Source organism: Callithrix jacchus, chromosome 12, assembly GCF_049354715.1.
Source record: "Callithrix jacchus isolate 240 chromosome 12, calJac240_pri, whole genome shotgun sequence".
NCBI lineage: Eukaryota > Metazoa > Chordata > Mammalia > Primates > Cebidae > Callithrix > Callithrix jacchus.
The window spans coordinates 125,834,939-125,847,191 of record NC_133513.1 but is presented as its reverse complement, the minus strand read 5'-3'; the positions used below and the strand labels follow the sequence as shown (position 1 = coordinate 125,847,191).

The 12,253-nt window shown below is 47.1% G+C and overlaps 1 long non-coding RNA gene across 1 annotated transcript; it reads left to right on the top strand.

Moving 5' to 3' along the window:
* The first annotated feature begins 169 nt into the window (after positions 1-169).
* LOC144578789 (uncharacterized) lies at positions 170-6,168 on the top strand. Its single transcript, XR_013525223.1, has 2 exons — positions 170-415; positions 715-6,168. It is a non-coding gene; the product is annotated as an uncharacterized LOC144578789 (long non-coding RNA).
* Positions 6,169-12,253: the final 6,085 nt, after the last annotated feature.

Here is a 12,253-nt window from a genome sequence, read left to right as displayed (position 1 = left end):
GGGGCTCCTGCGTCCTGCGGCCTGCTACTGGCCTCTCCTCTACCGCGGTCCTGTCAATCAGGCTCGCAGGAACGCCGCGCCCCCGCCCCGCCCCCAGCCCCGCGGCTGCGCACAGACTCCGCCCTTCGCGCTTCTATGACGTCACGGCCTCGCTCCGGCGGCGCCTCTTAAAGGGGCCCTGTGTTCCGAGCGCCTGCGGCGGGTGCGCTCCCCTGCGGCTCCGCGGGCGCCCTCCCACCCCCACGAGGGTGCGGCCCCCGTAGTCCAGCCGCGCGCCTGGCGGGCCGGGGAGGGGAGCCCAGTGGGGCGGCGGCACTCGCGCCTGCAGGGACCGCGCCCGGCCCTCCGCGCAGTCGGGGCGTGGATTGTGCGGCCTCGGATGCGTCTGGCAGGCTCCAGAGTCGCGACTTCACTCGTGAGGGGCGGCCGCGGCCCGGAGACGGAGGGGAGGCGGCGTCGGCCCGGGGCCCGCGTGGCCCACCCTGGCGGCGCGCAGGGCTCCGGCCGGGGGACTCGGCGAGGGGAGAGGCTGGTTGGGTCCGGGAGCGCACAGCCCGGGGCAGCAGGGCTGACCGTGCGCAGGAGGGGCCGGGGCGGGGCCGGGAAGGAGAACCACATGTGTCATCTTAAGTCTTCTAGTAGCTACATTTTTTAAAGGTAACAAGTTATAGCCAAAATTACCTACTTAACAGTACGTTTTATTTGACCCCATAGATGATACATCGTTCAACATGTAACTGGCACTGGACCTCATCTGTGAGATTGTTTCACAGGAAGACTTTGCACGGGCACCTGCCTCTTGCAGCTGCTCACAGGCCGCGTTTCCATCGCTCAGCAGCCCTGTGTGGCCCGTGGCCACCGTGCAGACGGAGCAGCCACTCCAGATTAGGGGTGGCCAGAGCCCTGGCAATTGGACCCAGCAAGGCCAGCCTCCAGCTTCTGCGTAAACCGCCAAGGCAATGCCCAATGGCGTCCAAAGGGGCACTTTCTGTTTAGGAACACATCGGCTGGCGGGGCGGGGTGGGAGGGACGGTGCTGCAGGCTGGGGCTCAGCATCTCCAGGGTTCCTCCTTACAGCTGCCACTGAGCCTGTCTCCAGCAAAATGTCTACTTTATTCAGCAGGCACCTGCTACAAACTGAATTGTGCCACCCTCAAAATTCATGGGTTGAAGCCCTAACCCTCATGTGATTATTCGGAGCTGGGCTGTTGGGGATAATTAATATGAAGTCGGGCAATAGGCTTGGTGTTTAATAGAAAGAGGTCAGTGCTCTCCCCACCCTTACATGTGCAAAAGAAGCGGCTGTATGAGTGCGCCGCGGGAAACCTCACCCCAGCCAGCCACAAATCCCGCACCAGAAACCAACGCTGCTGAAACTTGATCTTGGACTTCCAGCCCCAGAACCGTAAGAAGTGAAAGTCTCACTGCAGCTTCCCGTCTGTGGTATTTCACTGCAGCAGCCAGAGCTGACTGACGTATGTAGTCTCTTATTTTTTAACAGAATCAGCACATGCCAAGGGCACCCTTAATAGAAACCAAAAGTGGCGGTGTCACTGGTGCCTGGAATGTGCTTGCTGAGAAGGGGCATTGCCTCCTCACCTCTCCCCACAGGCTGCCCCTCACAGCCTGCTGAGGTGGCATCCCCACCCCCATGCCTTCCCTGCTCCCTCCTCCTCCTTTCCTCACCAGCCAGCTCCTGCCATACCTGGCCATTAACCTCTGCCCTTCTTGCAGGCAGCCACCTCCTCTTTCCCATGCACCCCTCACCCACCACAGGTTCAGCCCCTCACAGTTCTTTCTCCTGTACCCCATGCTCATTACCAGAGCCTCCAAAACCCAAGGTCTGCAGCCTGGACCTCCCACTTCAGCATCTACTGCTCAGGGCATAGCCTGGATTTTCTCATCACCAATGACCACACCAAGCTCAAATCTGGGCACCTTGCCCTCCCCACCACTCCTCTCCTTCAGTTTCACTTCTGTGGGGCCTCATGGAAACCTGCAGCCCATGCTGCCAGCCACACATGCACAGACCCACACAGAAACGCATGCATTGGCACACAAACACACCCATCTGCATGCACGAACATGCACGTGCACACCTTCTTCCTGCCGTATTCTGCTTCTCTCTGAGGGTGGAGTACTGTGCACCCACCCCTCACCTCTCCCTGCCCCCTGTACTCACCCAGATGGCCCCCAGGACTGATTCCTCGCTTACAGTGAACCTGCACCTACATTAGAGAAGGGGCATTAGGCTAGAAACTAGAGAACACCTCATTCCCATCCCCCTGGCATCCCTCAGCTCCCAGGCACACCCACGCTGAGCGCTAGGCCCTCTGGCCCTGCACATGTGCTCCCCACCACTCCAAGATGCCACTGCAGCCCTCCCCTTCTCTAGCCAGCAGCCACCCTCCCTGGAGGACACCTTTGCCCTTGGCTGAGGAAGGGTTTGCAGTCTGGGATTTTCCCACTGTCAACCTAAATAACAGAGAGAGACTCTAAAACAAAATGAGATTTATTCGGGAATGTTCATTGCAATCAAATACACGTGCCATTGTCAATCGGGTGTGGGTCAAGGAAGGTAAAGGAAGACAAAGGTTTTCAAAGGATGAAGGAGGGTTAAAGCATTGTTTTGAGTCAGTGGTCCTTGGCTACAACAATCGCCAGGATGGATGGTGCCAGTCTGAGGCTGGACAGGCAGCTCCTGGGCAGACGTCCTCCCAGAGGTGTTTTGTTGTGAGCTGTGACCGTCTTTGTGCAAGTCTGTGATTTCTGCTGTCTCTTGTGATCGTTCTTGCTATCAAGCGTGTGCACAAGAACCCTCCCTTCTTGGCCTTCCACCCTCTATATGTCAGGGTTTTAATACCCGTGGCTCCATTTGGATTCTGACTGTGTTCATACCCCTAAGTGGACAGGTCCAGTATCTGGTGGCTGCCCTGCGCCGCCTCCCTGCTGCTGCGTGGGTCACAGCACGCTGCGGTGTCTCAGATCTCTGGAAGCCCTCCAGCCTATGCCCATCCATCTTCCTCCCCACTCTCTGCTCTCTGTGCAGCAAACCTTGTCCTAAAAGTCTGCCTATCTCTGCCCCACATGCCACTGGACCACTCTTTTCCAGGCCCTCAAATTGTGCTGCTCATGCCCACACACCACTGGGCCATCCTAATTCAAAGGCCAGGCCCCAGGCCTGATCACAGCTGACCTTCCAATATGGTTGAACACTGGCTTCCTCCTGGAAGTGAGCTTGGCCCTGGCGTCTGTGGCATTCCTGCTCTTCCCTGTCACCTGTGCTCACCACCCCCGGTCTCCTCTGCTGGCTCACTTCATGCTCACCCGAGTCCTGGGTTCCTGGGTGTGCCCTTCCTGTGTTCACCTTCTCCCGGCTGACCTTGCTGGCCCCTCACCTTGGGTCATGTCCACATGCCGACTGCTGCATGAGCATGGAAGACCTGTCACTGCCCAGGGCGGGACTCTCCTATGTTCAGAAAGACATTAGGCACTTGCATTACCTGTGTTAAAAGCCACACTCGTGAAACCAGGTGAGAGAGAGAGGATGCCTCTCCCTGGTGTGCCCTTCTTCACCCTTGAAATACTACCCCGTGCCTTTGCTCCTTTGCCAAAGTAATAATAACAAGTTTCCTAAAGCCCAGCTTACCTGGCTTAGGAGAGCCTGGGCCCACCTGGCCTTCAAGGGGCAGAGGTGGGGAGCAGAGCCTGCCCGACTTTCCTCCTCCTACCATGGATGAATTCCTCAGCAGCTGCCAACCCTCTTCAGCCTGGTCAGCCACTTGAGCCAATGCTCTTGGTCTCCCAGGAGGGAAATTCAGCCCAAGTCCTATTAAACAACAGTATGTTGTAAGCTTTTTAAAAAGAACAGCACATTAGCCACAATCACAGTGTTACTTAGTTCAAGACAGTAAGCAGTCCACTTACGGATTCAGAGTTATCAGAGACTTACGGCCAGCATCCCTCATGGTGTCCACGGCACACTGAGAAGGCGCCGGCAGCACGTCTGTGTCTGGCACCGCACAGCGGCAAAGTGCGTTTCCATCATCTAGCAATCATCGGTCGTCAATACTCCTGCCAGGTGGGTCAGCCTTACTTTATCGCATGTAAAAACACTGAGGTTAAGTGACTCGAGATAGTTTTCTATAGGCAGAGCCTGGCTAGACGCGCAGTGAAAGGAATCCAGGGCTCTTTCCTCTTTGGAAGGGGCTAGACCTGATCACTTTGGGCAGAGGTATTTTGCCATTAGTAAGCTCTGAGGTTCCCTGGAATTCATCTAGAAAGGGAGCTGGTGAATTACGAGGATACTTTCTTCATTAATCAGCTTAGTAAGAGTGACCATTTTTCAGGCACCAATTGTGTGTGAGGGGTTGCATTTCCTATTACTAATCCTCACAATGGTCTTATAAGGTGTGCATGTCTGTTTCATATGTAATGAAACCAAGGCTGTAGGATTAAGAAGCTTACCAACCTCACACAGCCTCTAGGACACCTAGCCAGGAACAGAGCCCAACCAGGACTCCAAGCCAGCTGGCCCTTGCAGCACTGTGCGGTCTTTACCCTCCATGCACACATGCATTCATTCATTTACTAAATTCATGAGTGCATTGCACCAAATATTTATTTCGTGCATTCTCTGCACTATGCACTATTCTAGACACCAGGGGTGAGTTGGTTAAAAAAAAAAAAAAAGACACTGTTGTCAAGAAGCTGAGATTCCAGCAGCAGGAGCAGGCTAGGGTCCTTCAGATCATGTGACATCATGCCAGCCTCCTGCACATTTCCTTGTAAAAGCCACATGTTCATCACAGCACGATGAGCATTTAACGTTTTCGGTTTGGAAGTCATATGCTCCGTATCTTAAAACTAGAAAGCAGGATACAGTGTTCAACTCCAAATAAACCGAGCTCTGTCACAATTTTGATAATATGTCTGTCGGATTTTGTGTGCTTAGTCCTATAGTGAGCACTCTGATCATTCCATATACACGATTTAATCCCTTTTATAAAAAGCCAACATTCGAACAGAAATGCTTTCTGATTCCACTGACAGCTCTGCGTGTTTTTAGTGCCTATGCAATAGCCACCTGATGATACAGTGATTCACCTGAGGACACCATGTTATTGTAAGTTAAGGTTGTTTTCAATGCTGTATGATTGGAAAAATGGTGTGATGAATGTCTTAGTACTTAAGCATTTTCAGTTCTTAGGATTCTTTACTCAGTATAGTTTCCAGGAATTGAAATGTTAAAGGTACAAATAAAGAGCATGAAAACACAAAATGTGTAAGATGCAGATAAAGCAGTGCTTAGAGGAAAATACATAGCTATAAATGCTTATTTCAGAGAAGAAGAAAACGTGTCAAATCAATGTCCTTCAGTTTCAAATTAGTGAGCTAGAAAAATAAATTCAACCCAAACCCAGTTTAAAAGAGGAAATAATGAAGAGAAGAGTGTAATCAGTGAAATAGGAAGCAAACAAGGCAGGAAATCAACAAAACGTAAAAGCTCGTTATTCAAAATCATCAATAAAAGTAATAAACCAGGCCAGGCACAGTGGCTTAAACCTGTAGTTTAAGCAGTTTGAGAGGCCAAGGTGGGCAGATCACTTAAGCCCGGGAATTTGAGACTAGCCTGAGCAACATGGCAAAATTCTGTCTCTACAAAAAAAAAAAATACAAAAATTACGCAGGGTGGCATGCACTTGTAATCCCAGCTACTCAGGAGGCCGAGGTGGGAGGATCACCTGAGTGTGGGAAGTAGAGGCTGCAGTGAGCATGATTGCACCACTGCACTCCAGCCTGGGCCACAAACTGAGACCCTGCCTAAAAAAAAGAAAAATGATGACCCAAACCTATATCTAGAATGATGAGGGTGATGCCGAGAGGCAGGAACAGAGACCTAAGTTCCTAATATATGTAAGGAATGAGAAGAGAGACATTACCACAGACCCGACGCACTTCAAAAGGTAGTAAGAGAGTACTCTAAACAACTCTGTTTCAGCACCAACTGTTGAGGTGAGATGGACCAATTTCTTGAAATACACAGACTACGAAACCTCACTGAAGAAGAACTCACAGCTCTGGACGGCACTCTATCTATTAAACATCTGAATCCATGATTTAAAATCTTCTCACAGGGAAAATTCTAGGCCCAGATGGCTAGAATAATTCTTATTTTATTGTACAGACTGGGATCTTAGTACAATGTCAAATAGAAGGGGTGAGAGAAGCATCCTTGGCTTGTTTGCAGTCTTGGGGGCAAGCCTGGAGTCTGTCAGCACTAACCATGTTATTGTAATTTTTTAATAGATGCATTTCAGCAGATCATAAGCTCTCTTTTTTTGGTTCACGAAGAGTGTTTATCATAAGGGGATGCTGAGTTTTGTCAAGTGCCCGTCTATATCTGTTGAATTCACCCACTGGTGAATTCTGTCAACATTTGGGGAATAAATAAAAGCAATGTTAGACAAACCCTGGATACTGTGGGGAGGGAGGACTGTTTCCCACCCAGTTGGTGAAGTGAGATTTCTCTAATACCAAAATTAGGCAAAGACAATACAGGAAATGTAAAAAGCAGTATTCTTCGCGGACATCACCACAAAAATCCTCAGCAAAATATCGGCAAATCTCGTCAATACGTAAAAAGAATACTAGCTCATGCCCAGGTAGGTTTTTATCCAAGGAAGATAAGATTGGATTGAGATCCAAAAATCAATGTATTCACCCTGTTGATAGATTAAGAAAAGAATATAATGAGCTCAACAGATAGAGACGGGCACTTGACAAAACTCAGCATCCCCTTATGATAAACACTCTTCGTGAACTAAAAAAAGAGAACTTATGATCTGCTGAAATGCATCTATTAAAAAATTACGATAACATGGTTAGTGCTGACAGACTCCATGCTTGCCCCCAAGACTGCAAACGAGCCAAGGATGCTTCTCTCACCCCTTCTATTTGACATTGTACTAAGGTCCCAGTCTGTACAATAAAATAAGAAAAAGAAATAAAAGACATACAGATTGCAAAGAAAAAAATAAAACTGCATTTGTTTTCAGGCAACATGGTGATCTACACAGACTATCCTAAGAGATCTGCAAAGCGTACGTCTACTAAATAGTGACTTTAACAAGGTCATGGAGCACAAATCAATATTTTTAAAAGTGTCATATATCAGAAATGAACATTGGAGAATAAAGTTTTAAATAATCTCCATTTATAATAGCATAAAATTTAAAATATCTAAGAATAACTGTAATACAAGATATACAGGACTTTTACAAAATCTACAGAACATGGCAGGTTGAAACTTAAGAATCTAAGTAAACGGAGAGAAACCACGTTCACAGGTTAGAAGACTCAGTAACGTTAAGATGTCAGTTTTCCTCAGTTGGTCTATAGGTTTAACATCATCTCAGCCTCCTCCTCCTCCTCCTCCTCCTCTTTCTTTAGAAATGACAGGTTAACTCTAAATTGTACATGGAAATGTAAAGGTCCTAGAATAGCTAAACATTTTAAAAAAAGAACAGAGATGAGAAACACCACCCGATTCCAGGACTTACAAAACTGCCGTTGAGATGGCTTGTGCTGGCATCACGGCAGGTACCCAGGCAGATCAATGGAACAGAAAAGCAGATGGAGCTCATTTCCACAAAGGCTTCAGTTCAGTGGGAAAAGGGCAGCCTTACCGGATGGTGCTGGGGTCACCGCACGTCCGTGTGGAACAGAGTGAATCTTGACACACCTGAGATTCCCGAAAATTAGCCTGGTGTGGTAGTTCCAGACCAGCTTGGGCAACAGGGTCTTTGCCTCAAAAAAATAAAATTGACTAAAACTGGATCATAGTCCCAAACACGAAAGCGAAAGCTAGAAATCTAGAAACATGAGAATGTTTTTGAGACTTTTGGGCAGGCGAAGATGTGTTAGAGAAGACATCAGAAAACACTAACCGTAAAAGAAAGAACCAATAGATTGTACTTCATCAAAAATGTAAAACGATGCTCTTCGAGAAACATCATTAGTAGTCTGGGCACAGTGGCTCACACCTGCAATCCTAGTGCTTTGGGCACATTTTGGGAGGCTGAGGCAGGCAGATCACCAGAGGTCAGAAACGAGACCAGCCTGGCCAACATGGTGAGACCCTGTCTCTACTAAAACTACCAAAAAAAATGAGCTGGGCGTGGTGGCTCATGCCTGTAATCCCAGCTACTTGGGAGGCTGAGGCAGGAGAATCTTGTGTTTAGAAGATTTCAATGTACCGTATTATATGTAAGAACCGGAATTTTTCATTCCCCATTATGAACTGAACTATAACATGGACCTTTGATAAAAATGGACCACAATGAGGGCAGAGCCAGTGATGGGAGGATGCAGAGCTTTAATTTGGATGATTAGGTCTTAATGGTGTTGTGGCACAATCTTGTAGATGTGAAAGTACAGCTTGTAGTTATCTCGAATGTGCTGCTGGCTGACCTTTGGGTTCATTTGGGGTCAAAGCCGGTTTTTCTTTTAAAATTGAATTAATTCTGATGCTTGACCTCTATGCCCCCAACCTCGTTCGGTGGAGCCCAACTTCTAGGCATTGTTTGGCGTCCTAACTAACAACAGAGAGTGGGCTCTAGGGGAAGACGGTCAGTATTCGATGTGATAAGAAAAGCCATGGTCATTTTTTCCTTGCACTTTGGATGCTGAAATCTTCCCATGGAACATAGCCGCATCTAGATAGATGTGAGCTTTTTTTCCTGTTAAAATTATTCTTGATGTCTGTAAAAATGATTTCCTTCTATAGAATGTTTGACCTCATATTGACAGTTGTCTGTAAAACACCTATTTGGGATAATATTTGGAAAAAAGTAAATAGCTCTTGAAAAATGAAAAAAAAAAGTTTTAGGGAAAGGCCGTCTGGCTCCCATGATCAACATTGCCAGCGCAGGGGACCCCTCTTCAAAGTTTCTCAACTCAGCCATCACTTCTATCTGCAACTTTGCATTTCATTATTAAGCCTCATGAAGACTCATCTCTGTTGTCCCTTGCTCAAATGTTAGAAGACTTCCAAAGTATCCTTCTGTTATTTTAAAAGGAAGGCAGGGCGTGGTGGCTCACACCTGTAATCCCAGCACTTTGGGAGGCCGAGGTGGGTGGATCACAAGGTCAAGAGATCGAGACCATCCTGGTCAACAAGGTGAAACCCTGTCTCTACTAAAAATACAAAAAATTAGCTGGGCATGGTGGCGCCTGCCTGTAATCCCAGCAGCTCGGGAGGCTGAGGCAGGAGAACTGCCTGAACCCAGGAGGCGGAGGTTGCGGTGAGCCGAGATCGCGCCATTGCACTCCAGCCTGGGTAACAAGAGCGAAACTCCGTCTCAAAAAAAAAATAAAATAAAATAAAAGGAAGACAGCCCACAGGAACATCAGCCTTTAACCAGTTATTCCGGGAGCTTCTCGTCCTTTCCTCTGGGATCCGGGAAGGGCCGGCTGCTGGGCTGGTTTGCTGATTCACATGGAACATTAAGCATGGCACCTGGGACACATGAGGGCTGCAGCCATAACTGGCAGCGAAGGGAACATGGGTAAGCAAGCAGACATGAGTAAATGGCCCCGTTCCTTGGAAACGTTTTCACGAGAAGATACTGTTGTAGGACACGTTTATATTATTTTGAACAGTGGTCTGCTCCAAAGTGAATGTCCGCTGGGTGCGGTGGCTCACTCTGGTAATCCCAGCACTCTGGGAGGCTGAGGCAGGTGGATCACCCTGAGGTCAGGAGTTCGAGACCAGCCTGGGCAACATGGCGAAACTCCATCCCTACTAAAGAGACAAAAATTAGCCAGGCATGGTGGTGGCTGCCTGTAATCCCGGCTACTCAGGAGGCACCATTGACTCCAGCCTGGACACCAAAGTGAGACTCCATGTCAAAAAAAAAAAAAAAGTCAAATGAATCTCACTGTCTATATATCACATATTTTTGTCAGTTAAACTTTGTTTCTCAATGACTTTCTCAGCTGGCTACATTTTTGCGGGTTAGTCACTCACCATCAGCCATGTTATTTCCTTTACCTCTGAGGAGAACCGGGGAAAGCCAGCGATGAGGGGCCATAGCTTCAAACGCCGTGAGGAGGCCCAGGAGGTCTGGGCTGAGCTTTGGACATCGGCGCTGCTCGTTCTCTTTCAGTCTAGAGCTTTTATAGCAACACGTGGGGTGATTCGAGCTGTGATGACAGCCTGAGGCTCTTCATTCGTGGAATTTGATACTGGAAGGACAGAGTGAAAGCACTTGGAGGAGAGGTGAAGGCCGAGTGCACCGGGGAGAGGGATAACGGGACGGAGAGGGGAGGGGTGGGAGGGACGGGGCAGCTCCACCCTCCGCCTTGGAAAGCAGGGAACTCTCCATTAACTCAAAGTAAGCGCCAGAAGCCCAGGAGGGCTGGGCACCGGGGCGTCGTCAGCTCACCAGGCTCTCCAGATGAATTATCCTCAAGTACCAAGTGGAAGCAGAAAAACAGGCCTGAGAACAATCCTCCTGTGAAGGAAGTTTTGTTTCTTTTTCCTGTACTTACAACATTTAACAATAGACGATGTCCAGGAATGTTTGCTCCTGTATATGCACTAAACTTGCTGTGCTACGGATTTTCCCCGTTAATAGAGAGAGGAAAAACCAAAGCGTTGCTTGCTACAATCTCTGTAACGATTTTTCATAGTCTGAGGACAATTGTTGATTTACTGTCTGTGCTCCATCTCCTTCCAGCCGAGGCAATCCGAGCTTCATTCTGGTACTGGTCACCCTGAGAGGATGTGACGCAGGACACCCGGCCTCACTGCCTTTGGCAGACACTTCTAAATCTCTTTCTGTTTCAACAGTGTACTTATTCCTGGACAGACATACCTTAATTCAAGCAAGTATAAGTTATTGAAACAGCTGCCCTCCTAAAAACAACATGTCTTGGGTACAGTTAGGACAGTTACAGATACCTCCTACTTTAATTCATCATTTATTCAACTCTAAGAATAATTCAAGCTTTGAAAATTGGTTTAAAAATATGGGCTGTGTGCGATGGCTCACACCTGTAATCCCAGCACTTTGGGAAGCAGAGGCAGGCAGATCATGACGTCAGGAGTTCAAGACCAGCCTGACGAATATGGTGTAACCCCATCTCTACTAAAAATACAAAAACTAGCCAGGCGTGGCGGCCCATACCTGTAGTCTCAGCTACTCAGTAGGCTGAGGCAGGAGAATCGCTTGAACCAGGGAGGCGGAGGTTGCAGTGAGCTGAGATCAAATCACTGCACTCCAGCCTGAACAGAGCAAGACTCTGTCTCTGTCTCAAAATACACACACACACACACACACACATATATACACACACACAGATATATACACACACACAGATATATACACACATACATATATACACACACACATATATACACACACACAGATATACACACACACACAGATATATACACACACATATACACACACAGATATATACACACATACATATATACACACATACACACATATATGCACACACATACATATACACACACAGATACATATACACACATATATATACACACATATATACACATACACACATATGCACACACACATACATATATACACACACAGATATATATACACACATACATATATACACACACATATATACACACACAGAGATATATACACACACATACATATATATACACATACACACATATATGCACACACACATACATATATACACACACATATATACACACACATACAGATATACACACAGATACATATACACACATACATATATACACACACACATACATATATACACACACAGATATATATACACACACATACATATATACACACACACATATATACACACACATACATATATACACACACATATATACACACATACATATATACACACATACATATATACACACATACATATATACACACACAGATATATATACACACATACATATATACACACATATACACACATACACACATGCACACACACACATATATACACACACAGATATATATACACACATACATATATACACACATATACACACACAGAGATATATACATACACATACATATATATACACATACACACATATATGCACACACACATACATATATACACACATATATACACACACATACAGATATACACACAAATACATATACACACATACATATATACACACACATATATACACACACACATACATATATAC